Raw genomic sequence first — 27,557 nt, 5'->3', positions numbered from 1 at the left:
TTACTACAAAAATCCCATAGACAGTGGCTTAAACAGCAAATATTTATTTCTCATAATTGTAGAGGCTGGGAAGTCCCTGATAAAGGTATCAGCGGATTTGATTCTTAATGGTGGCCCCCTTCTTGGTATGCGGTTTCATTAGTTTTATTCTTCTGTTTATGGATATCCGGTTTCCCAGCACTATCCTCAATGTATGTACTTGGTGACTTCCTCAAAATGGCTTGGCTTAAATGTGTAGATTTATTTCTGAGTTTCTTGTTCTATTCCATTGGTCTATTTGTCTGTTTTTATGTCAGTATCATGTTATTTTCGTTAATATAACTGTGCAGTCTAGTTTGAAATACGGTGGTGTGATGCTGTCAGTTTTGTTTTTTTTTTTGTTTGTGTTTTGGTTTGCTCAAGATTGACTTGACTATCCTAGGTCTTTTGTCATTACATATGAATTTTATGATTTTTATTTTCTGTTTCTGTGAAGAAGTTCACTGGCATTTTGATAGGGATTGCATTGGATCTGAACATCACTTTGGATAATATAAACATTTTAACACCATTAATTTTTTTAGTCTATAAACATTAGATGTCCTTTAATTTTGTGTACCTTCTTCAATTTCTGTCATCAGTGTTTTATAGTTTTCATTGTAGAGGTCTTTTACTTCTTTGCTTAAATTTGTTCCTAGGGAATTTTTTTTTTTTTTTTTTTTTTTTTTTTTTTTTTTTTTGTAGCTATTGTAAATGAAATTGCTTTCTTAAGTTCTTTTACAGATTGTTTGCCATTGTCATATAGAATTGATACCAATTTTTGTGTGTTGATTTTGTATCCTGAAATGTTCTTGAATTTATTGATCAGTTCTAAAAGTTTCTGGGAGGAGATTTTCTAAATATAAGACCATGTCATTTGCAAACAAGTACAATTTGACTTCTTTCTTTTCAATTTGTATGTCTTTTATTTCTGTCTCTTGCCTAATTGCTTTCTCTAGGTTTTCTAGTACTATAAATGAAAGTAAAAAGAGGTAAAAATGAGCATCCTTGTCTTATTTCAGACCTTAGGGAACAGACTTTCAATTTTTCCTCATCAGTATGATATTAGCTGTGGGTTTGTCATATGTGGTGTTTGTTGATTGAGGTATGCTCTTTTTAAACCCAGTTTATTGAGAGTTTTCATCAAAAAGGGATGTTAAATTGTATTGAGTGCTTTTTCTGCATCTACTGAAATGGTCATATGGTTTTCATCCTTGAATCTGCCAATATAACACCATGATTTTTGATTTGCATATGTTGAGACAGCCTTAACTCACTGGGATGAAATTAATTTGGTCATGTAAAATGATCTTTTTCATGTGTTACTGGGTTTGGGTTGCATTTATTCTGCTGAGGATTTTTGCATCTGTAGGATTCTTTATGACTTTATAAAAAGAGCAGATAATATAAGTGACAAAATGTACTTTCTGGAATAATAATTAAATTTAATTTTCTATAAATATATAAATACAATTACTATATCTCAGCTCTAAAAGAATTGATACATTCCTAAGACATCTATGGGTAAAATTATTTTCTCTGTCCACATTTGTTCCTAATTCTCTCATTTTCTTGGTCATATTCTGTTAAAACTTTTAATTACAATAGCCTTGGTTCATATAGGTCAGAAAAAGTTATTTTTCGTGTTACAATTTCAATACAAATTGCATTACATTGCAACTTTGCACTAAAAATGCCAAGCATGCTTTTATTATTATCTAGAAATACTATTCCTAATAATTCTTGTTGCTACCACCTCTTTGTCTTTCTCTGTATATTTCTGAGTCTATTAGAGTGCAGAAATAGGTTTACTGTAGTGATTCTTCTGATTGGAAGAGCGGTTTCCAAACTGTACCAGACTATAAAAGGAGACTTGTTGCTCCTTGAGTAATAGTCTCAAATCTCCTTTCTTCTGATCAAGATAATGAAGCCTATGGACAATGACTTGAATGAAATCTTAGAGGAAACTGGATAATACATGTAATAAATTCAAAGATGAAATTACATATCATGTAGTGGGTGCCAAGACATAGAAAAGTAAAGGGTATTTTTATGACATTCTATATTTTTTAAAATGTTGCTTGAACAGGAAGATAGCACTTTATATGTAGATCATTTCTAACATCTTCTTTGGTTTTGAAAAAAAGGATAATATGCATATAGTCTCTGCTTTGAAAATATCTCAACTTTTACATATTCTTCCTAAAAATGTGTAGAACTGTGGCTCCAGGTCCAGTGTCTCAAGCAAAACAAACAAACAAAAATAAACAAAACCTAATTTAATTATTAATAGTTATTAAATATTGATGCCATTTCAGGGTATCAGTTTGATAAATTATCTAGGATGTCTTTTCCTGAAACAAAATTCAAGTTGCATAAAACAGAGTCATTGCATACAGAGAATGTTCATTTGTTTCCTAAGAAAATTGTTAGGGGTTAGGATTTAAATCATAAGTGTATAAATCTTTACCTACTTGGACATTTCAGTTAAAAAAATTGTCAGATTTTATCAAATTTTAAAATGCAAGTGTCCTTAATTATATACTGAGAGATAATATAGTTTGAAATAGCTTATTTTCCACAGTATAATCTTGAATCAGCAAGGCCTTGATTACTTACTCAGTAGGATGCCTTTGAATTGGTTAAATCAAATAACTGTCATGTTGGACAATGCTTGGAGTACTAATGAGGTAGATGGAAGTGGGAAAAATGCCAAAATAGACTTTTGAAAAGGGAAAAAGATGACCATGAAATTATGTATCATTCAGTTTAGGTGTAAACATCCATCTGTCCCTATTATGTTATAACAGTTTATTATTCAAATGCATACTGTGAAAGAAGAATATCAAACTGATAAGTAGTTAGTTTAATTTTTAACAAACATCAAAGATTAAAAGATAAACATTTTAGTCTTGTACAAGTCATCTCTATTTGATTAAACTAAAAAATTAAAGTGAAGAAACTTACAAGAATAAGCTCTTGTTAAACTTTCTCACTTGTAATAAAGAATCACCAGTGTGCCAAACAAATGTTTATTTTACATTTAATTACTTGCTACCAGTAATAAATAACAATTAAAATTTCAAAATATTTTGGACATTATAAAATGTTTACATGCATATAATATTGAAAGACATGAATATTTATATTATTCAAAAGGATGATAACTTCTTTATGTCAAGAGAAGCCATTTCTGAATTGTTTGTGAATTTAACAATTTAGTTTCTTAAAATTAAATTAATGGCTTTGATTCATCTGTCTATTCTAGATAGCATTAATCATTTTATTTTTTACTTTTTAAATTGACATTGAAATTTAACAAAATTTTCTGCAAAATCTATGAGTTTCTGTTATTGTTAGGCTTATGATTATATATCCTTAATTAAAAAGACACTGACCTTTCTAATTCTAATTCCCTATAATTAAAAATATCTCAAGATTTCAGTAACTCTGTGTTCAAAATATTAAGCATCTCTGCTCTTTGTTTTTGCATATGATCTAATCATCCTTGATGTTTTTGTCAATTCTTTTGTAATCACTCTCAAAAATGTTTACTTTTTAAACATTGTCATAATCACTAGTTCACAGCCATGTCACCAGACACTTGTGCAATTGCTAAAATTCTAATAGGCTCTACTTTCCTGAAGTGCCCTCTTCTTCCAATACAAATTACATAATCCTAAGAGATTAAATCCTTAAAAATTCCTAACAACTCTCTGTTATCTAGAAGGTCAAGTCCATAGATGTTAGTTTCATATTAAAACTACTCCTCAAACTAGTCTTAGTTTCAGCTACTAAATTTATTTTGAATTTCTTTTCTGAACAAATCATCTATTCTTAGACGTTATCTGACCTGCACATCCATCTTCTACAGTTGCATAATCTTAGGGTATTTATTCAATTTGGTATATGTATTCAATTATTATTTATAGCTATCCATATTGCTATAAATGTATGCAATTCTAATTTATATTGACTTTTTAGGTTGTAATATGCTTTCAACCAATTATTGATCTTGGGATAGTATGGAACTAATGTGGACTCATGTATGTGTATATTATTGCCATAGAATTAGGGCACAGAAATATATATATGCAGGTATTCAACTTCAATACACAACTGGAATTTGGAGTCATGTGATATAAAGCATAAGAAATGTAGATACATGCATTAGTGGATTAAAAAAAGAGGAGGAAATAAGACCAGAGAGATAAAAAGGCATCAGTTAATAAAGAAAGGTTTGTCTTATGATAAGAAATTTGATCCTTATTCTAAAGAGCATGACGAACAACTTGCATTTAATAAGCTGAACAACATAATCTCAGTTTACATCAGTTATTACATACAAATAGAAGAAATGCCGTCATTATCGTGAGAAGATAATTGGACTAAATAAAAAGCAAAATCCAACTATGGTAAATGCTTTTTATGCCATACATAAAAATACAGAGAAAGGCTTAAAATTAAATAATAGAAAAATACACAGCATGAAAAGATTAAAAGGAAAACAATCTGGTTTAGATATATTAATATGAGATCAAATAGACTGTCAGTCTATTTTATACAATTTATTCTAGAAATAAAAAAATACTTCATATTAAAAAAAAAGTCAACAGGGAGATATAAAAATTCTGAATTTCTATGCACCTAAATCCATGACTTCAAAACATATAAAACAAACTCTGAAAGACGTAAAAGGAAAAAGAGATAATTTCACATTAGCCAATTTTGAGCTCCTTCTATCAGTGATCAATTGAACAAGTTGAAAAATGTATTAAGAACACAGTATATTTGAACAACATGATTGCAAATTTAAATTAATGGATATAGAAAGAACTCTAATTTGCCAAATTGCAAAAGTACGTTATTTTCAAGCACACAGAACATAAAATAATAACCATGTCTTATGCCTGAAGTTTGTTTCAATAAACTTCAAAAAATTAAAATAATATAGAATATTTAATCTGACCATAATATAATGAAACAAGATGAATATACAAATATAACTACAGAAAATCATATGTTCTTAAATGACACAATATATTTCTAAATAACTCAGAGATCAGAGAAGAAATCACAATCAATATTAGAAACTATTCATAAACAAATGATTATTAGTGCTTAAATGTTACATATCAGCATTTTTTGACATACTTAAAGGCAATTATGGCCTTAGTCATGTGTATTGGTAATGAAGAAACACTAAAATTCAATTAGAAATTTAGAACAAAGCAAATAAACAGCAATGCCAATCCAAAATAAGAGTAAAAGAAAAAAGATAATAAAAACAAGAACAGAACATGGTGAAACAGAAAACAATCATGGGATAAAAGTATCAACACAGGCAAAAAAGATTTGATGAAAAGATTTTAAAGACAATAAAATATTGGTAAAATTATTAGAAGAATAAAAGAAAAAGGCATAATTAAGCAATATCAGTAATAAATAGGAGAGAATACTAAAAATCAACCAGATAATAAAATAATAATATAATATAATAGCAAATATTATATTATTATATTATTATATCACGGATGTATATATTATATATAATAAATAATAATATGATAATAGTATGGTTAATCTTATGCAGGTTAATTTCCAAATTTAGATGAAACTGAATGATTCTAAAATCAAAATCCATGCTGACAACGAATATTGACAAATTAAAAATGAAAATATGAACAGTTCCATTGACATAAAAGCATTATTAATATATTTTCACAAAGAAAACCCTATGCTTAGGTTATTTGACCAGCAATTGCACCTGAAATAGTTAAAAAGAAATAATGGATTTTCCCACCGATTCCAGCGGTAAATAAAAAAAGAGAGAACGCTCTCAAGTCACTTTATAAAGTTAGCCCTTGACCCCAAAACCTGAAAGATATTATAAAAAATAATGTTTACACATCAACCTGTTCATTAATTAGATGCAAACATTTAACAATATATAATGAATCAAATACAATACACATTAAAAAATGATACTGAGACAGGAGAGTTCCCTGACTCACTCGTGAGGGGAGGGGGTGTTTCATTTTGATCAGCTCGAACCTCTTGTTGCAGCAGGCGCACCCCCATGAGTGGGCGGGTGAAGGAGCCCAGAGAGCTAGTGCCTTTAGGCTCCGGCGGGAATGAACCCTGTAGCAGCCAGCGGCAGTGTCTAGCGGTTGTCCGCAACCTCTGGAGCTCCAGAGGGCCTGTGTTACAAACAATGCAGTTGCGTCCGCAGATAGCTTAAGTGTTAACCAGCTCGGTGGAGAGTCAGGGTGACATACACCCTGCCCTCTTGGTACCTGGGTTCTTGTCTGACATCCAGGAACAATCAGGTCACAGGGACTTGAAGGATGGTGAATGCGGAGATTTTATTGAGTGTGGAAGTGGTTCTCAGTGGGATGGGATGCTGGAAAGCTGATGGAGTGGGAAGATAATCTTCCCCTGGAGTTTGGAAATGGCCGAACTCCTCTCCCACGGTCCAGCTGCTTCTTCGACTTTCAGATCCTTTTCTTCTCTCCTTCTCTGCTACACCACTCTGCCGCGATTCTGCTCTTGGAGCCTGGGGTTTGGGGTTCTTATGCACACAGCATAGTGAGTAGGGCAGGCCAGAGTGGTCTTGGAAAAGGAAACATTTGGGCAGAAAAACAGGAATGCCTGTTGTCATTTAGAGCCATAGCTCCAAGCTTGAGGGTGGAACCCGCACCGGGGACCCCACCTTCTACCTTCTGTCCATACCAGTACTTTTGTTTGTTTGTTTTTACTATTTCGTGTTTGTTCTAGAATTACAAGTTTATTTTAATATTTAAAATGTCAATTGATGAAATGTACTGCATTAACATCACAAAAAATCACACAATCAATAGAAGATACAGAAAAAGGATTTGATAAATTCAACAAATGCTCATGCTAAAGAAAAAACATATTACAGACAAATATTACACAGGAACTTCCTTATGATAAAGTGTGTCCATAGCATTCTATGAGCATAGTATTTAATGATGAAAACTTTTCCTTTGAGAGCAGGAAAAAAAAAATGAATGTCTACTACTATACCTCCCTGCTTTTTACAGATATAACAGATGTTATTGCCAGCACAGCATAGCAAGAAAAAGAAATAAAAGTTAAATAATTGAAATACCTAAGTAAATGTATCATTATTGGAAGATTTTACAAGCATGTACCTTAAAAATTCAAATTCAAAAGTTTACAAATACATTACTGGAATTAATATATTGTTTGTAAAATGTGGTCAGAGTTTAATATAAAGTGTCTGCTTTATTTATAAATATAAACATTTGAATAATTAAATGGCTATTGATCTATATATATAGCAACAATAGTTCTAAAATATTTCAAATAAGTATAACTTGATATTATGAAACATGTGGAAGACGTTTATGACCTCTGTGCAAAGGAATAAAAAGTTATTAGTAGAAATGTTTAAAACCTAAGTGAGTGGATTTTAAACATCTTCACGTTTTAAAAGACTAAACAGTGCAAAGGCTATTCTCTCCCCAATGGTTATATAACCAATGCAATCCCAGTCAAAACTTGGTAGTTGATCTAAAGTTAGTGTATAGCAAAGCACTTAGGATAACCAAGAAAATATTGAAAAACAAAAACAAATTGGAAAGCGTTATTCTAATTAATTTTAAAACCTATTATGAAGTTACATTAAGCATTAAGTCATTTGCTATGATATAAGAAAGGATTCCCTATTTACTAAATGGTGCTGGGAGAACTGGCTAGCCATATGTAGAAAGCTGAAACTGGATCCCTTCCTTACACCTTATACAAAAATTAATTCAAGATGGATTAAAGACTTAAATGTTAGACCTAAAACCATAAAAATCCTAGAAGAAAACCTAGGCAATACCATTCAGGACATAGGCATGGGCAAGGACTTCATGACTAAAACACCAAAAGCAATGACAACACAAGCCAAAATAGACAAATGGGATCTAATTAAACAAAGAGCTTCTGCACAGCAAAAGCAACTACCATCAGAGGGAACAGGCAACCTACAGAATGGGAGAAAATTTTTGCAATCTATCCATCTGACAAACGGCTAATATCCAGAGTCTACCAAGAACTCAAACAAATTTACAAGAAAAAAAAATACAAGCCCATCAAAAAGTGGGCAAAGGATATGAACAGACACTTCTCAAAAGAAGACATTTATGCAGCCAATAGAAATATGAAAAAATGCTCATCATCACTGGTCATCAGAGAAATGCAAATCAAAACCACAATGAGATAGCATCTCACACCAGTTAGAGTGGCAATCATTAAAAAGTCAGGAAACAACAGATGCTGGAGAGGATGTGGAGAGATAGGAATGCTTTTACACTGTTGGTGGGAGTGTAAATTAGTTCAACTATGGTGGAAGACAGAGTTGATGAGTGCAGCAAACCAACATGGCACATGTATACCTATGTATCAAACCTGCACGTTTATACATGTACCCTAGAACTTAAAATATATATATATATATATATATGTATATATATATATATATATATGAATATGAATCCAACAATATAGATAGAAATAGACTGCCCAGGCACAGATTCAGAAATATAAAGACAGGATGCATAATGAATTTGGCACTGAACAGCAGTGGGGAAAACATCACTTTTCAATAAGTGATGCTGGGACAATTGGAAATTTATGCAGAAGAAACTTGACCATAAAAATCAATTTGGGGCAAATTATGTATCTAATTGTAATATAAATAATAATATAGTTTCTGGAATATGCTATACAAGAATGTCTTCATACTATTAGAGTAGGGGAGAATGTTCAAAACAGTTTCTATGCAATTTTTGCAATTACTTTTAATGGCAAAAACTGCAATTACTTTTGCACCAACCTAACATAAAGGAACCGACTGATAAATTGCACTCAAAATTTTACATTTCTGTTCGTTAAAAGAGTATAAAGAGGATAAAAAGACCAGCTAAGGTGAGGGATAAGGCATTTGTCACATATACGACAAACAAATAGCTTATCATAATTTCTTATGAATAAGAAAAAGATGATCTCATAGAAAGTGAACAAGATATTTGGATAGGCACTGGGTTTATGCAATTGGCGGCATGAAGGGAAATTTTGTGTTCTATCTGTGTTGGCATGAAGGGAAATTCTGTGATCTGTCAGTGTTGATTTCTTGACCTGGGTAGTCGCAATTCTGCAGATGTTTACTTTTTGAAAAAATTCATCTGTACAAAATCTGCACAATTTCGATCTGCAAATTTTTCTGCACTTTATTTCTTATAATTATTAAATGTTTTAAAAGCAAGATTGTTTCACTTCTAGTAATAACAGAATTGTTGAGGAGATTCTTCAATGTGGAAATAAAAACCAGCAATTGAGGGTAAATTTCAGTAATTTCCAAGAAGAAATGAGGGCCTGAACAAAGAGAGAGCCAGTAGAAACAGGAAGAAAGGAAACCATTTCAGAGATAGTACATAGTTATAAACATGGCTTGACGATTAAAGTGGGGAGATAAAAGTAGAGGAAAGATTTATTTAGAATGACTCACAGGTCTTGAGTGTATTGCTGGAAAATTATTCATTTGATGGAAATATTAATGAATAGGTTATATTTATGTCCTGCTAAGAAAACCAAGAGAGAACTGGAGATGCAGATATAAATTCAGTAATTCTACATTTTATTTGCAAACTATTGAAACTGAACTTAAGGCTTATGTCATTAGACTCGAATTCTTAACCCAGAAATACCAGATAGCCTGAACTGGAGTATACTAAAGGAATGGTACCATTATTGTAGAAAGACATTAACATTTCAGCTTGCAACATGGGTCTTATCAATAATCAAGTTTCTTTACAGTGCAAATAAAATGAGATCACAAAAAAGAGTAAAAATGATTCTTCTTGGAAGCAGTTGAGTTTAATTAGCTCTTTATAAGCAGTGTAATAATTGGCAGCATTCAAATTGCTGACAGCTTCACTTCTCACTTCTTTATTTTACTCCCTTCTTTTTCCCCCTCACTTCTTTTAAAGGAAGATCAAAGCCTGTATAGCTGAATGAATGCTAATGGTGCATACATTTATTTGAAAAGTTTTAAGGCCTTGAAAATCTGCACGTAAAATTTTTTATTCTCAAATGTCTGCCTGTAAGTGTATTTGACACTATTAGCAGGAATTATCTCTGCTTTTATTCCCCCTGTCCTTTTTAAAAGGAAATAAGTCTGATTGTGGAAATGTTGATTAAAATGAGAGTTACATAACCTTTTTGATCCTCCACAAAATAGGTACTTTGAACCACAGACTTGCCATAGAGTTAATGAGTCTCTTCCTCATGCATATGTACTTTCCTCCACATTGTGCGCTGCATGAGGAGGGGCCTGAGCCCACCATACAAGCTTGGGAAAACGATTAAACTCTCTTGTTGGTGAATATATAACACTGACAGGTGGGAGGTGTTGCTGTTGCAGTTTGTAAAGAAAGAATGGAATATTTTCCACTGGACAAAAAATTTCCCAGATTCTTACATGAACGAAAGGCCTTTACACTCTTCTCAAAATAATAAGAATTACCCATGGCAACTTTGCAAAAGTAGTTCAGAGTTTTATCAGAAAATAGAAACTGATAAATAATTGTGCTTAGAGGAATTAATTTTCTGAAGCATTGGCAGAAACTTACAATGTTTGCTTCCTGGACTTCACTCTCTGGACATACATTATAGTGGGATATTTAGTGTTGCTGAATGTTATGCTGAAGTCAAATTTCAAGGGTTAATATATACACTTCAACACTTTGCCTGAGAAAGAGAAAGTTTTAAGTTAATAGTTGTTATTATTTTGTTGAAGGAGAGAAAGAAAAAGAGGAAGGAAGGGAAAGTAGAAGAAATACAATATCTACAGCACTCAGTAATTCAGAGAAGCTGCATTAATTTTTTTTCTGGCAACATCTCATATTACTGTCTTAGAGTAAAGAATGGCTGCATGGAATTAAATGATAATTTACTAATTAGAAAACATGCAAACAAAAGTTAGTATAGCCAAACTAAACAGGAGAACTAGAAAAAAAAACTGCCTTAAAATATCTGGCTCTTGTTTTATCTATTATAAGAAGATATACTGCACAGTTTATAAGTCTATACAACAGAATATTAAAAAGTAAAGCATTTCAACTAAGTTTCCAAAACATTAAACTCCAGCTTCTCCTTAATTTTAAAATAAAGTTCAATAAAACACTTATGCAGTGTGTGCCAAGGGTGGGGGTTAACTCCTTTCTGGTCTTGACTCTTACCCCTTTCACCTGTTTAGATAATAAAATTGAGGAGGCAGGAATGTTGGAATTTGGAGGAATTCTTTAGAGTGGGTTTACTGTGCATACTGGAAACTCATCCACCACAAATACACACAGAAAGCCAGTAGAGACCAGGAGATTTTCCTTTAAAAGGCGTATAGAATGTTTACTACTTTATAGTACTAAACACATTGACATAATAAAAGAACATTACGAATTGAGACTGTTTGGGGGATTGACATCACCAAAGAGTATTTTATTATCTGAGAGCATCCAGGAAAATTTCTTGATTGCATGCCCCAACGTAAACAAGAACTATTCTAATAGACAATGGCCATGCTGGGACAATCATTAAAGAAGAAAATATAATTTCTAATTATACCCAATGAGTCCCACTTATGCAATATACTGGTTATAATGTATTTCAAGGACCAAAATTTGCTTTCTGATTAAACTTGCAGAAGACTCCATATGTTCAAATCTTCAGGCCTATATTCTGGCAAAACTAAATCTAAGTCAGGAATTTAAACAGGAGTGCCTTGTCCTCAGTTCTATTCTTGTTGAACAACTTTTGTTATTTAATATATGAATAATCACTATGGGTCACTATGGTAACAAATAAGTGTTTTGGCAGTGATTGGAGAGGCTCAGATGATTGAAAGGATGATAAGAATTATTCTTTTTCAAAAAAATTCCAGGCCCCCTGCCAATATTTTTAAAAAACATCTCTCTCAAATCTTATGATTTTATTTAACTGCAAAACATTGAAAAGGAAGCACTCCCCTTGGTGGGGAAGGCTACTTTGTAATGCAGACGCTTCTGGAGTATTTTGTAATATGTTGGCAATGAATTAATGTTAAGAGGTTATTATTCTTTTTAAAACTTAGATTGAGGACTGATTAATAAAAAGTGTAATAACCAATTCTTATTAAGCACTTACTATGTGCCAAACTCTGAGCTCAGCTCCTCATATGGATTATCTCATTTAGCCCTTACAACTACCATATACTGTAGGCACCCTTGAAATTCTCATCCTGCTTACTTAATAGGAATACTAGAATGCAAAAAATTATGTAAGTTTCTCAAAGTTACACACATTGAAATTTTATTTAATCTGACAGCAAATCCCATGTTCTTAATAATTTTGTTGTATTATGCCCTTCACTTTTCCACATTCCAGACATGAGCTGTTTGGAACATCCAGAAATGCTAATAAAATAAACACACACTTGTATGAGTTTGAGTACACATTGTGTGTTTTTGTAGGGTGCCTGTGTGCGTGTGTGTTTCCATAAATCTTAAAGCATTCTACATATCTAATGTAATCTTTCCATTAAGATTCTATAGGATCACATTTCTTCTTTACGAGTTTACCTAATGAAAAAGTAGCCACTTCAAACACCTGTCTCTTAAACATGGACTTTATTCCTCTTATATAAAATGATAATTATTATAAAGATACTCCATTTAGTAAGATCACATCTCAGCGTGTGCTGTGTCAGAAGACACTGGGTACCTTCTTAAACTTCTTCTTCTTCTTCTTTTTTTTCTTGCTGTTGCTGCATTCCTACTTCTGGCCTCCAGAGTTCAGTCAAGAATGGCTGCAGAATAGGTGTGTTGTCTATATGTAGAAGCCCAAGGCTATGCTAAATTTGCTGCATCTGCTATTTGCTTGGGTTCCATCTTTCCTTCGGAGTCCAAACTACAGCAAGTCTCATTTTATTGGCCTTGGCTTTATTATGCTTTGCAGATATCACACTTTTTACAAATTGAAAATTTGTGGCAACCCTGTGTCTAGTAAGTCTGTCAGCACTATTTTTCCAAAAGCATGTGCTCATTTTGTGTCCCTGTGTCACACTTTGGTAATTCTCACTGATATGGTTCAGCCCTGTGTCCCCAACTAAATCTCATGTCTAATTGTAATCCCCACATGTCAGGAGAGGGACCTAGTGAGAGGTGATTGGATCATGGGGGCAGATTTTCCCCAGACTGTTCTCGTGATAGTGAGTTCTCAAGGGATCTGATGGTTTAAAAGTGTGGCACTTCCCCCCTCGCTAACTCTCTCTCTCTTGTTGCTGTGGTAAGAAGTACTTGCTTCCTCGTTGCCTTCTCCCATGATTTTAAGTTTCCTGAGGCCTCCCAGTCATGCTTCCTCTTAAGCCTGCAGAACTGTGAGTCAATTAAACCTCTTTTCTTCATAAATTACCCAGTCTCAGGTAGTTCTTCATAGCAGATTGAAAAAGAACTAATACACTCATAATATCTCAAATAGTATTGCATCTGTCATGGTGATCTGTTATCAGTGGTCTTTGGTGTTAATATAGTAACTCCTTTAATTAATGTGTTAATATGGTAACTGTCACCATGAACCACACCCAAATAAGATGGCAAACTTAATTGATGAATGTTGTGTGTGTTCTGACTACCCTGGACTGACCATTCCACATCTCTCTCTCTCTATTCTCTGGCCTCTCTATTCCCTGAGACATAACACTATTGAAATTAGGCCAATTAATAATTCTGCAATGACCTCTAAGTGTTCAAATGAAAGGAAGAGCTGCATATCTCTCTTTAAATAAAAAGCTAGAAAAGATTAAGTTTAGTGAGGAAGGCATGTCAAAAGCCATGAGAGGATGAAAACTAGACCTCTTGTGCCAGTTAGCCAAGTTCTGAATACAAAGGTAGCATTCCCAAAGAAAAGTAAAAGTGCTACTCCAGTGAATACGCAAGTGATAAGAAAGCAACACAGCCTTATTGCAGATGGAGAAAGTTTTAGTGATTTGGATAAAAGACCAAATTGGGCATAACATTCTCTTAAACCAAAGCCTAACCCAGAGCAAAGTCCTAACTTTCTTCAATTCTGTGAAGATTGAGAGAGGTAAGAAATGTCAAAATAAAAGTTTGAAGCTAGTAGAGCTTCGTTGATGAGGTTTAAGAAAAAGCCATCTTAATGACATAAAAGTGCGAGGTGAAGAAGAAAGTGCTGTTACAGAAGCTGTAGCATCTACAAATTATTTAGAACATCTAGATAAGGTAATTGTTAAATGTGGCTACATTAAACAGCAGATTTTTAACACAGAAAAAACAGACTTGGAAGAGGAAGCCATCTAGGACTTCCATAGCTAGAAAGGAGAAATCAATGCCTGAGTTCAGTGCTTCAAAGGACAGGCTGACTCTCTTGTTAGGGACTAACACAGCTGGTGACATGAAGTTGAAGCCAACACTCATTTATTATTTCAAAAATCCTAGAAGAAGGCCAAATTTACTGTGCCTGTGCTCTATAAATGGAACAACAAAGACTGCATGAAAGCACAATAGTTTATAGTGTGGTTTACTGAATATTTTAAGCCCACTGTTGAGACCTACTGCCAGAAAAAAAAGAAGATTCCTTTCAAAACATTATTATAGGCAATGTGCCTAGACACTCAAGAGCTCTGAAAAAGTTGTTAAAGAAGACTAACATTGTTTCCATGCCTGGTAACACAACCTCCATTCTGCAGCTCATGGATCAATGAGTAATTCTGACACTCAAGCTGTTTTATTTAAGAAGCACATTTTGTAAAGCTCTAACTCCTATAGATAGTGATACCTCTGATGAATGTGGACAAAGTAAATTAAAAACCTTCTGGAAAGGATTGACCATTCTAGATTCTATGAAAAACATACATGATTCATGAGAGGAGGGCAAAATACCAACATTAAAAGGAGTTTGGAAGAAGTTTATTCCAACCCTGATGGATTATTTTGAGGAGTTCAAGACTTCAGGGGAAGAAGTAATTGCAGATGTGGTGGAAATAGCAAGAGAACTAGAATTAGAAGTGGAACTTGATGATCCTGGATTGCTGTAATTTCATTATAAAACTTGAATGGATTTTTTCTTTGCTCATCTTATTGATGAGCAAAGAAGTTGGTTTATTGAAATAAAATCTACTCCCGCTGAAGATAGTGTGAACATTTCTGAAATGCTGACAAAGGATTTAGATTATTATATCAATTTAGTTGATAAAAAGTAGCAGGGTTTCAGAGGATTGATTCCAATTTTGAAAGAATTTCTACTGTGCATAAAATGCTATCTATCAAACAGCATCAAATGCTACAGAGAAATCTTCCATGAAAGGAAGAGTCAATTGATGTGAGAAACTTCATTGTCTTATTTTTTAAATTTTTCACGCCACGCCAACTTTAGGAATCATCACCCTGATTAGTCAGCAGCCATCCACGTGGAGGCAAGATCCTTCACTGGTAAAAATATGATTCATTGAAGGCTCAGATGATTATTAGTATTTTATAGCAATAAAGTACTTTTAAACTAAGATATGCAAATTAATTTTTCTTAGACATAATGCTTTTGCATAATAGGCTACAATATAGTGTACATATAACTTTTATATGCACTGGGGAGTCAAAAACTTTCTGTTACTTTATTGTGGTGCTCTGGAACTGAGCCCACAATATCTCTGAGGTATGCCTGCATATAAGTTGGTGAAACTGCACCTTCTCGTGGCTAACCTAATAATTGAATCTACAACATGAGGCTTCCCTTTCATGCAGGTCTATCACTATCTTCTGTGCCACTGTGGCATGAATTAGATAAAGGTCACCCTTCCTGTGGAAGAAAAATCCCTACATCAGAATATGACCTGAAGAGGGGAGTTTAGGTTAGATTTCATTATCAGTTGTGTGTCATTGTACAGTAAACATCTTGGACAAAACTTTGTAATAGTCCTTATTCCTTTTCAGAGTTCTGGAGTACAAAGCAGCCACAAAATTAAGAGTCTCAGGTCTCATATGCTTTCTATTCCTGGTTAACAACAATATTCATCCATAATAATCCATAGTTAGAAGAGCCTTAAGAAGAAAATTATGAAACCAGGCTGGTTGATGGAAATAGTTGAAAAAAGAAACGACTGCATTTTACTTTTTTGTATTCCCTCTGTCCATTACTAGAAAATAAATTCCACAGAATCTTTTATTCTTTCTCTGGCGTAATGGTTCTCAACTTTGGTTGAATATTGGAATTACCTGGAGAACCTTGAAAACTCTTAATCATCAGGCTCTATTCGAGACCAGTGAGATCAAAAACTAAGAGGACAAAACCTAAGCATCTGTATTTTTTAAGTGCTTCAGGTAATAGCCATGAGCAAAGCTGAGAATCACTGAAGATTTGAATCATTGGGAGGTGGTGTAAGAATAAAACTGTGCGATCTTCTTCCTTTCTTGGATCACATCTCACCATAATGAGCTTGTGTGACTCAAGTTATTTATTTATAACATAACAGATCTATCTTATCATTTCAAAAAGTTTAACTATAGAACTTAAGTCATTTAAGTCCCTCTCTTCAAGGTTTTCAAATGGCTAAATGCACAATGTTGGTAATCAATTATAAAATGTATGATAGATAGTATATTTCTTTTTCCTAGAAAGTTCTTTCTAAACAGCAGCAAATGAACATTACCTGGGTATGAAAGAGCAGGTTTCCATAACATAAATGTTACTGAATAAATTATTAGGCCTCAATTAGCCTTTTAAAAACAATTAACTATAATAATTACCAAAAGGAAAAAAGAAAGTTTTACAACCTACAGTTTCCATCAAGAAATAACTATTTAATAATTCACAAACAATCAATATGCAGAAAATATAATGGTATAGATAGCAATGTCATTACTAGGCTACAGCACTACCATAGTGTATCAGTAAACCACAGTTAACAGAACAAATATTTTTGGCTGTGGACAGGTAGGTTCTCCTAACACAAATTAATCTCCTTAATGGATTTTCCTTACCTTCATGAAAAATATATTATGGGCTTTTAAGTCACACTCAACACACTGTTAGGGTTTTTTATGATGTGGGGTTGGCACAAAGATGATTTTTCTTTCACACTGTGGGTAAAAAAACAATGAGCTGGGTGGTTTGGAGCCAGACTATTTAATCACTAGGTAAAGACTGATTACCCAGAGAAGCTGCATATTCTTAAGCACCCTCTTTCTGTAAGAGATTCTTAAATTTTCTTGACAGGTAGAAAAAAGAAATTGCATTGTGGGGCTTAACATTTGTGAAATTTTCAAAGTGTCAAAAAACGGTTCCAGTGGGCCTCCTTATTAATTGCTTTGATTTTCTTAAAAGCCAACCAAAGGAAAATTGTCCTGACACACTTGAAAATGCCTCTGCTCATGCCCAACCTTTCTCCTGTCTGAGTATTCAATGCAGTGAGGGTAACTTGGAATGCAAACAAAAGTTGACTGTGGCCAGAAAGGCACAGCACACTTCCAACATTATAATTGTTTTGAAGCATCATTATATCTAAGCATTATTTTTAAGCGTGTGCTATTTCATAATATAGATTTTTAATGTGGATGAACATTCATCTCGGACTGAATACCCAATCTAACTATGTCATATGCTACATTAATGCTGCTTCAGGTACATCAAGATAGGCGAAGGAATTTCCATTGCTGTGCCCTTTAACGAGTTTAATTAGACACTGCAAGCCATAAGAGTCTGGTAAGAATTTTTAGAGGGCAGATGTGTGGCATTCATGATACCATCCACAGTTTTATGGTAGAACATGCCTTGCCTTTTTTTTTTTTTTTTTCAGTTTCCTCAGTTTCAGTTGTGTAAAATTGTTTTGAAACCACTGAGTTTTTATTTTCTTTTAAGCAGAGGTCAACAATCAGCCTTCAGATGGTTCAAATTAGTCAACATAGATCAGAGGTGAACCCCTGCCCTACAAGTGAACATAACTTCTCCTGTGAGAAATCACCTGGCAGCGGGCTACAAGGTGAGAGAATCGTTACGGCTGCGGAGAGCATTGCTCTTTGAAATGGCAGGAATCACACTGAGTTTGCAGCACAGGATCTTTCAGTAAATATTGCTACTACCTAGTGGTGCTCTTTCTCAGTAGTTGGATTTAGGACATTGGTAATCATCTCAGGGATTTACTGTATCCCAGAATTTTAGGCAAAATGTGTTCTAAATAAATCACATGAAGAAAATGTATGACCTAGATGTTTAGGATTGTCAGCCTGTAACTTTTGTGATGATTATATTTCATCATAAAACCAAGTGCAGAAGAGTTAGATGGGCATTTCAAAATTTTATGAGAATTTAACTAAGTAAAAGAATTGAGACAATCATATTCAAATTCAAGAGGCAATTCAAATTATGGCCGAGAACCACTGCTGTGACTATTGTGTCTTAGAGTAATTAATATTAGCTATATAATGCTGGAACTATTTTTTTCAATTAACTGTCTGCAGCATCCTATGAATTTTCAGTTTATCATGAACTCTAAACTCATGAAAAATCTAACGTGTACTACTACCTTAATTTCCCAAACTTCACAGTAACTTTTCTAGTATAGAGGCTAAAAGTCAATGCTCCTTTTTACAGTACAGTTAGTAAAATATTTTATCTCCCAAACACCAGTTTAATCATTGCCTATTTCACTTTCCAAACACTTTCATTCCAAATGAATATATTAAAATCTAGAAAACAAATAAGCCTTTTTTCCCTTTGCTTCATTCTAATCTGATGTTAATAAAACAATAAATTATATCAAAAGTTAGGTCACGTAAATCTCTTTCTTAAATTTAAACAGAACAAACAAACAAACATTTCCAGGATTCTTCATTGCATTAGTAAAAATCCAACTCTTTTTTTTTTTTTTTTTTTTGAGACGGAATCTCGCTCTGTCACCCAGGCTGGAGTGCAGTGGCCGGATCTCAGCTCACTGCAAGCTCCGCCTCCCGGGTTCACGCCATTCTCCCGCTACAGCCTCCCCAGTAGCTGGGACTAGAGGCGCCCGCCACCTCGCCCGGCTAGCTTTTTGTATTTTTTAGCAGAGACGGGGTTTCACCGGGTTAGCCAGAATGGTCTGGATCTCCTGACCTCATGATCCGCCCGTCTCGGCCTCCCAAAGTGCTAGGATTACAGGCTTGAGCCACCGCGCCAGGCAAAAATCCAACTCTTACTGCAAGAGCCTGAACAAGTTAGAACTGATGTCTGCCTCACTCATGAAGCTCTGCCACTGTTCACTTTTCAATCACAGATCACTGGCCATTATAGTAGTTTGAATAATGGTCCCCAAATAAGTCCATATCCAAATCCCAGGGACCTGTGAGTGTACTACCTTACATGTGAAAGGGACTTTGCAGATGTGATTAAGGATCTTGAGATAGGAAATTATTCTGGATTATCCTGTTGGACCTAATATAAAAACATTTAGTATTCTAAGAGAGATGGAGGAGTATTAGAGTCAGAGAGAAATATAAACATGGAAGCAGAGATCAGAGAGAAGGCTTGATCTCTGCTGACTTTGGAGATGGAGTCAGGTGCCTTGAGCCCAGGATTACAGGTGGTTTCTAGGAGCTGGAAAAGGCAGGGAGATAGATTCTCCCCTAGAGCCTTCAGAAGGAATGCAGGCCTACTGACACCGTGATTTTAGCTCAGTAAAACAGATTTTGGACTTATGACCTGCAGAAATGTAAAATAATAAAGTAGTGTCATTTTAAGCCCCTAAATTCATTGTAAACTGTTAAAGCAGCAATAGGAAATGTAGATAGACACATTGCTCTCTTTCATTTGCTGGCATACACAAACCTCCTCCATAACTCAGAGATTTGCTGTGTCTCCACAGTGGAAGATGTGTGAAGGACAGTCTCTAGGTCTTCTTCACTCTGGTCTTCTGGATAAATGAGGCACCGAATAAATATTTGTTGAATAGTGAATGATCAGATTAGAATCCGGGAAGGTGAACGTATTTACTTGGGGAATGGTTTAGGAGTATGACTTTTGTTGTTTTACTTAGGATTGTTAATGTATAAGCAAGATACTAGGAAGTACCCACAGTATATGATTCTTGGAGGTTTTTTTCAGCTTTATCTCCTTGCTCTGTTTTTACACAGAATGCCCTTTACTGAAGTAATATAGAAAGGAAGTGATGAAAGCAAAAGGATATAAATCGTTCACTTTATTGGTAAGTGCTAATTAAGTCATGGATTACTTCAAACATGACCAACCCACCGATACTACTAACCATATTATCACCAACTGCTGAACTCTCAGGGGATTTGAGTGATTATTATACAACCAGATATACATTTGATGAGGGAAAATATTTGATATGGTTTGGCTGTGTCCCTACCCGAATCTCATCTTGAATTATAGTTTCCATAATCCTCACATGCCATGAGAGGGACCTGGTGGGAGGTAATTGAATCATGGGGGTGGTTGCCCTCATGCTGTTCTCTTGAGAGTGAATGAATTCTCATGTGATCTGGTTGTTTTATTAGGGGCTTTCCCCCGTTTGCTCAGCACTTTTCTCTCCAGCTGCCATTTGGAGAAGGTCATGTTTGATTCCCCTTCTGCCATGAATGTAAGTTTCCTGAGGCCTTCCCAGTCATGCAGAAGTGTGAGTCAGTTAAACCTCTTTTCTTTATAAATTGCCCAATCTTGGGGACTTTTTCATAGCACTGTGAGAACAGACTAACACAATATTACAAAGAGGAATTGTTTAATACTTTTGTAGGTGTTACAAATTGATCTTAGTGGGGCGTTTTTTGACCAACTGACCAACTTGTGCCAAGGGTCTTCTCTTATACTTACTTCTACAACAGTCAATTAGATTAATTACATCTGATCCAATCACTTCCTATTCTTCAATTAGTTTCAGCAAACAATATTACTGCCTGTCTTATTGCTTTTTTATTCAAAATTGTTCGTAGCAACCTTGCTGGCAGGTACTAAGAAGGTAATGAATTTGAGCTTGTCTTATTTTGCAGAACATGTGTTAACATATCCAAATATGAGCACCATATAAAAATGCACATGATGTTTTTCTGGGCAAAACATTAGGAAGAGCCAGGCTTTTGGATGTTGCCTTTTAAAAAAAAAAAAATAACTTGACATCTAATTTTCATTTGTTGTTACTTTTTAAACTATGATTTTATAGATTCATTTGGTTATTTTTAAAATGTGGGCTATATTTGTTCAAATAAAATATTTCAACATTTTAATATATTTCAGCGATGTATAAATATAGTGAAGGCACATTATGCCTGGTTTAAATGTGTAAGTTTTTTTCTTTCACAATAATGTATGAAAAATATTTCATTTCTTGAAAGAATTGCTTTTATATTGACTTGAGTTTTTACAAAAAAATCTGTGTTTGTCTAGCTTTAAAATCTTTTGTACTTCTTAAAGTGAGACTATTTCTTATTAATAAAGTAAAAGCTAGGAATCATTTACTCTAGATTATTTAGGAAAACTGCTATGAAATGTAAAATTCCAGAACCTCTTTTTACTTGATGTAGTTTTGCAAAGAAAACAATTTTACCAAAACTTCCCACCTAAAAACAAAATGCTATGTCTTTAGATATATTCTATCAAGAAATCATGGGGACTTACATTGATTTCTTGATAAGGGAAAATTAATATAAGTCAAAAATAAACAAGCAACAAGAAAATCTTAAATCCAGACTTTTGTAACTAAGTAGGGTAATGATAAAGGAAAATGAGTAAATGTTTTCTTTGAATAGCTTAATGTGAGTCACAGGAAAACAAAGACCTATTCTACTATTGAAGAAAAGTACTCATCTACAAAAAATTGTAATGGAAAAACTTCTGCTGAGCAGGCTAGGAATGGATATCCCCTAGGACCCAGTACAGTTAATGGGTTTTTAGTTCTGTTCTAAATGTTTTCGTTTTCAATTCTCAATCAGTGTTGTGCAAAATGTCAGGTTTTCTTCAACTTTCTTTTCTTCCTCCTTGGAAACTCTTACCCTTTGTCAATTGTTTAGAGGCAGAAAAGATTACAGTTCTGTACAAGAATTCCAGGTTAGTTGAAGATACTAGAATTCAAACCCTGCAAAGATTATACCAAATGTATATGTATGCATTTTTAAACTACCTAGTTTGCTCCCAATCTGTAAAATTTCAACAGACTCAAATTATATCTGTGCCTTGGAAATAAAATAGGTGATTAATTAGCCATTAAAGTAGGAGAATCAAAAGATCAGCTGACATAAGAATTAAATTGCCTTTTATCCCAAGAACTACACTTTTAAAAAACCTAGTTACAGAATGATTAATCATGAAGTGACTCTTTTGGGGAAACTTTGTTCTGAGTCTTTTAGTTTTGCTAACTTAATGTCTCTGATTTTTTAAATAACACAATAAATTAGCTAACAAATTATATTCTATTTATTTATATTTATATAAATTTATATAAATATATATTATAGATTTATGTTTATATATAATATACTTATATTTATATATAAATATATACTTATATTTATATATAAATATATACTTATATTTATAATATATAATATATAATTTATACATAATATATATTTATAAATATATATTTATAAATATACATATTTATATAAATATAGCACATTTATATTTGCTATCAGATTATCTGGTGCATTGCTGATTGCTCTGCCTTTCAGTGAGAGTCACTGGGGAAATTTATATCTCACCAAAAGAAAATTCTGTAATTTTGATTCTGTTACTGATTATAAAACTGAGCAATATGAGAAACAGGAGAAAACTCAAAAGTCTGCAAGGGACCGTCAGTCACTTGGTTTGTCTGAATTAATTGTTATCTTCAGACAACCAGTTTGTGTTGCTCTAGCCTGAGTTTACTTACTAAATTTAGAAGTAGTCTCAAGCATTATTACTGCATATGCAACATAGACAGCTAATTACTGTCTGTTGAATATTTTAATATGTTCTGCTATAATACATTTTTTAATGATAGACAATAAATTTAATTTGTATTACAGGAAGAAGGAGAATCTACACACTGGTGTTTCTTAATTGTTGCCAAAGGAAACCTAACAAAAACTCATGGATTCAATGGGAGTATTAATAAGCCAATCAACAGATGGCTAATTGTACCACTGAAAAATGCAAATAAATTAATTCTCACTTGCTCTCATCTATTGGGAGATAAAAGTAGAATTATTACTTTCTATCTCAATATATTTGTATAATTTATATGTCAAGATATTTTAGTGAAATAATCTGAAGTAATAAAAGAGTATAAAGGATTATTCTAAAATTGTGATACCACAAAGCATCTCCATTCTGATACAGTTCTAATAACATCTTACATTATTAAACTTGAAATTCAGAGCTAATTAAATCTTTGTTTTATTAGCTTATTTGCAACAATGAGGTTACAATAGGCATGCTATAGTAACAAATCATTCCAAGATCTCAATGGCTTTTAAACAAGGAAGGTTTCTTTGTCACTCATGTTCATGCCCATTGCAGCTCTGCTCCACATCCTCATCATTCCAATACCCCATTGGAAGGGGGAAGCCTCTACTAAAGTGGTTCTGATGGCAAAGAGAAAGTAATGATGGAGCATCTAGAGGAGGCTCTGAAAATATTTGCTCAGAAGTGTCACATATTACTTCCATACACATTTAACTGGCTAAAGAAATTCACATGGCCAAACTTGATGTCAGTGAGATAAGAAGTAACATTTCCCTACAGGAATAGTTTGTGCAAGAAAGTATAGCAAAAATTTGTATTATAATGTGGTCAATTCCATAAGCGTTTTTCTAAAACCAATTTATAAAACGTTTCCCCCAATCCTGAAACAAATTTCATAAGAAGTTCAGAAAAATTTTGAGTAAACATGGCAAAAAAATTAGAAAATATTATAGTAGGTTATGAAAAAATACTGTCAAATATTTATGACCCTTAATCTGTCTTAAAGTCATAAGAAACTGACATTATCATTCTAATGCTTTCCATAAGATTGAGTGTAAGAATAGATATTTTTGTTAAACTATTACTCTGCTTGCAGCTCTGGTCTAATACTTATATGACTACATTTAGAAGAGTGTAATGAGCGTCAGTTCACTTCCTATTCTGATTTTTTTTCTTCAGTCACATTGATAAATACATGGATAAATTATATAAATAAGTATATTTAATTTTGTATAAATGAATGCAAAATTTTATAAATGGGGAAATGGAATAGTTGCCCCAATATTGCACATAAATAGGTAGTAATAAGAAGTGTTTATATTAAACCCACGTCTTAATTCTAGGATGGACTCCTTTAGATCATTGGCAATATTTTAAGAGCATCTCACTGTTTGCTAAATACAAATACCAAAGCAATGTTAGCACGAAAAAGACATTGCTCCAACTATGAAGTCATCCATAGAGCCTGCAAATTTGTCACTCAACACAATGAATACTAGGAATGAAACTCCAAAATCGAGAACTGGGGCTGGCAACCTGCTATTGCTAAAGTTAGGACATGGCTCCAGGAGCTCATTCCCAGTGCCTGAGGGAAATGTTTTTGAGTCTTTAAACTCAGAAGAAGAAGAGTAAAATTTATGTGTGTTTTAACTGACATGTCATGTGCAACAATGTTTAATACTTGAGTAAATCTTCATCTCTGTATCATATCCTATCTCTATCTGCTTTATTTCTTGTTTGAGGATACTAGACCCTAATGATCCATAGTCCCTAGCCAAAAAGAGAGAAAAATACAATAATTACACTTCAAAATACATTCTTCCTTTTGTATTGTGGGACCAAAAATCCAAAATAGGAAAATATAATGTATTACTTTGAAGCAAATTCTAATTTGATGTCTTAAATTATTGTCTTTTCAACTAAGAAATAATTTAAATAGCCTTCAGACAGATTTGGAAGAAAGAATCTACATGTGCAAGAATTGAGTGCTGAAAATAAGGCACCTGTGACTTAATCTTAACTCTATTTGTATTTTGCTTTACTGGCTACATATGTGCTTTCATGTATTCTATATAACTATGTCTGTCAGTCATTGGGAGGATTGAAGACACAGTAATTCAGAAAACTGAACAACTTACTGTAGTGGCAAAGAACTTTTTAAAGGAAGGTGAGAATAAAACAGAAATTCAAGGTGAGGGTTACTCTAACCCTAGCCAAGAGAGCACACCTTCAGCCTCCCGAGTCCACACACAGAACACACACACACACACACACAGAACACCCTCCCCTCACACACAGAACACACACAGAATACACACAGACACAGAACACACACACAGAACACACCCACACAGAACACATACACACACACACACACACACAGAACTCCCTCCCCTCACACACAGAACACACACAGAACACACACAGAATACACACAGACACAGAACACACACACAGAACACACCCACACAGAACACATACACACACACACACACACAAAAAGAGAAGTTTCAACAGTAGAAGCGCTGACATTTTTTGTTAATGTGTTTTCGATATTGTGTTTCAAATGTCATTTGAACCAAGTGTTCTCTTTTTTCTTTCCTGTCAGTGGGCTTTTCAGGTGTAGTTATAATTATTTTGAAATGTCAGTGGACTAAACTATGCTCAGTAGGAAATAAGAATAAAAGAAATAAACACATTAATTCCATATGCAATCTAATAATGAAAGGAGAAAGGAGAATTGTAGTATACTATTTTACTATCATTATAAGAATTAACAGAAGATAAATGCTTCTTTGTATCAAAAAAATTTCAGCTTCCACTGATGTTAGTATAAGATGATGACTTTTTAGATTATCAGATATTGGGCACAAGAAAGTTTAGGATTTTATAACAATACAGCTCTCTAAATAAGCTATGCTGTGTAATAAACTGAGCCCTTTTTAAGCATTTTATTATTCGCAATGAAAAAAGATAAGCAATAAAAATATATGCACATTATTCCCCTAAACAGGAGCAATCATTCTCCCAGAGACCATATGATGTTTTATAAACCTGGCACCTGATAAAGATAATAAATTGACTGCTCTAGAAACCATTGTGTTAACTGAACTGCCTTGTCATTTCTGCCTGAAGTGCAACTTTTCTAGCTGCAAATGGCAAGGGAAAATAATCAATATAAGAGAAATCTTAGCTTTAAAAAGGTAAAACAATGCAAATGCAATGCCTTTCTGAAAAGAATATACTTTCAAATAGAAATACTTGAAAATTTGAATTCATTACCTCAATTCCAGTGAACAATATGTCTCAGGTACTCATATTATACTCTAAATATAAATTCCTGAGCTTGTCCATTTAGAACCTTATATATGAACTGCCTTTGACACTCATGTGATATCAGAAAGGTCTTTCAAATTCATTTGCCTCTTCTCTGGAGTAAAGTTCTTATACTGTTATACCAAGGGTATTAAAGGATTAGTTTGGTATCTTTCCAATTCATTTGACTGGAGGCCAAATCAGATTCTACTAGTCTGAAAATAGAATTCCTGGCCTCAGGATTAAAATCATTACAGGTGCTTACTAAATGTTTCAAGAAAAATGATCAGCTTCGTCCTCCTCATTGCTAATGGAGCTGATTATGTGGAAGGCACATTATGTTTTAAGAACTTCATGTAAATCAGTCCAGTTAATCTCCATACCATCCTATGAGGTAGATATTATCATCATCGTTATGTCCATGAAGGAATAGCAAATAGAATGTAATGACATAAGCATATTGATTCAGAATCCACACTCTAAGTAAAGAGAAGTGGAGGATAAGAACCAGATACAGAAGACATGTTGTGGGGAGACATAGCAAAGATATAACATGGTATACACTGTAGGCAAAAGTTAAAGGACCTAGTAAGCAAGAGAAAACCATGACAGCTTTAAAGTTATTGATATACTTAGTAGAAAAGTTGACTGAACTCAGAGACCAGAGTTTAAATTCCAGTTCTACTCTTCATTTGTTATATAACTTTGAACAAGACCCTAAACTTCTTCATATGTAAATCATAGAGTAAAATTATTACTTCTTATAATTGTGAGACTTAAACAAAACCAACTAATTGAGTTAAGTAGAATAATGCTTATAAGACGCTTAGCATGGTCTGAGTATTTTCTCTGTACACTGCTTTCTGATGTCTCATATGGTTTGGTTGTGTACTCACCCAATTCTCACTTTGAATTGTAGCTCCCATAATTCCCACGTGTTGTGGAGGGGACCCAGTGGGAGGTAATTGAATCATGAGGGTGTGTCTTTCCTGTATTGTTCTCGTGATAGTGAATAAGTCTCATGAGATCTGATGGTTTTATAAAGGGGAGTTCCCCTGCACATGCTCTCTCCTGCCTACCAGAATGTCCCTTTGCCCTTCCCTCATCTTCCGCCATGATTGTGAGGCCTCCCTAGCCATGTGGAATTGTAAGTCCATTAAACCTCTTTCCTTTATAAATTACCAAGTCTCAGGTATGTCTTTATTAGCCTCATG

General features: G+C 33.7%; 1 long non-coding RNA gene across 1 annotated transcript in view; it reads left to right on the top strand.

Annotated features, from left to right (window-relative positions):
- The window catches only part of LOC135970814 (uncharacterized), a 125,472-nt gene extending 100,739 nt beyond the window's left edge, over window positions 1-24,733 (top strand). Inside the window, exons 2-4 of the long non-coding RNA XR_010586663.2 lie at window positions 17,959-18,076; window positions 20,202-20,272; window positions 23,091-24,733. This is a non-coding gene — a long non-coding RNA (uncharacterized lncRNA). The remainder of the gene's footprint in view (window positions 1-17,958; window positions 18,077-20,201; window positions 20,273-23,090) is intronic.
- The last annotated feature ends 2,824 nt before the right edge of the window (window positions 24,734-27,557 follow it).

This window comes from Macaca fascicularis, chromosome 5 (genome assembly GCF_037993035.2).
Source record: "Macaca fascicularis isolate 582-1 chromosome 5, T2T-MFA8v1.1".
Classification (NCBI taxonomy): Eukaryota; Metazoa; Chordata; class Mammalia; order Primates; family Cercopithecidae; genus Macaca; species Macaca fascicularis.
This window is presented reverse-complemented; position numbering and strand designations above follow the sequence as displayed.